This window comes from Bacillus rossius, chromosome 3, assembly GCF_032445375.1.
Source record: "Bacillus rossius redtenbacheri isolate Brsri chromosome 3, Brsri_v3, whole genome shotgun sequence".
NCBI lineage: Eukaryota > Metazoa > Arthropoda > Insecta > Phasmatodea > Bacillidae > Bacillus > Bacillus rossius.
Window position 1 is genome coordinate 35,028,871 of NC_086332.1, and position 1,321 is coordinate 35,030,191.

General features: G+C 33.3%; 1 non-coding gene across 1 annotated transcript; it reads left to right on the forward strand.

Annotated features, from left to right (window-relative positions):
- The first annotated feature begins 464 nt into the window (after positions 1 to 464).
- Trnam-cau (transfer RNA methionine (anticodon CAU)) lies at positions 465 to 536 on the forward strand. Its single transcript has one exon. It is a non-coding gene; the product is annotated as a tRNA-Met (tRNA).
- Positions 537 to 1,321: the final 785 nt, after the last annotated feature.

The following is a 1,321-nucleotide window of genomic DNA, read 5'->3' on the forward strand; positions in this document are numbered from 1 at the left end:
TTATTCTTTTATTATTAAAAAAAGTAGCATCTGTCGGCGAGTGCAGTAATAATAGGTTATGTTAGATATTTGATTTCAGTTTATTTATATTAAAACTTGTTCATAATTATATTAAAACTTTATAGCCAAACGTCAGTTTTTAAAATTAATTACAAGTCATCTACACGTCAACTGTTTCGTCGATGGTTTATAAAGTGAAGTGAAAAGTTAATGGGGTTTTCATCGCTTGTTACAAAATCAATTTCGGCAATAAAGGTTAATTATTATTGCATTTTAAAAATATGATTACTAGTATAATTTCAAGTATTTATTCTTTTATTATTCAAATAAAAATGATTCGATTTTTATCTATAAAAGTATGCAATCCTTTCATCAATGTTTTGTTATGACGTTGTCACGTTAAACTATCGTCCGTAAACCGAGTTTACAGACAAACAATTTTAACCAATCAATTTAACCATGAGAGCAGAGTGGCGCAGTGGAAGCGTGCTGGGCCCATAACCCAGAGGTCCGTGGATCGAAACCATGCTCTGCTAACAGGCTTTTTAAACTGGCAAATGAAATAAGAAAACAACTGATTTGATTTACAGTCAATTCAAGATTATGTAGCCACTGGAATGAATGCTATTAAGCTACTCCTAAAATATATAAATAGTTTTTTTCGATCCAACGATACATTTATTATATTAGGGATTAATTGTGGATTTACAACTATAGCTCTGTTGTATTTTATTTTTCGTTTCAATTTTACTCAACATATATTTGCTCAATATTATATCATAGCAAAATCATTCATGCATGTTCATAATTGTGATGACTTTCGTAACCATTTAATGCTCAAAACTAAAATTAGTACATATCCGAAAAGAAATTTGTGATCCAACAACAAAATGATTGAGAACCATCACAACAAATTTACGTGGAAATCCCTCAGTTAACAGTAATGAAAAGAAGTTGGGATACCCGTTTCGGCGAGTGAGACCAAACATTGTGTGTAAAGTTTTAATTTTGACGGAGTAAATTTCAAGATCCTAGTTTACGCAGACGCCTACTCAAATTGTATTTTTTTTATGAACCTAAACACGTAAGCTTGATTAAATCGGGTTTTGCCGGAATCTTGGAGGAGCGATGGTAGAAGTGCTGGTGATGTTCGACAGCTCGATGAATAACTTACCTTCGACTGTTCCGAGCACAGGGATTTCTTTTTCCTAACATAACTAAAACTAAAAGTATTTGGGAAGGGCCCGGGTTAGGAAGGGACCTAGCTGGGTCTCAAGCCTAAGCCTATATGCCTAGTCATTGCTGGGATTAACCGTGCATA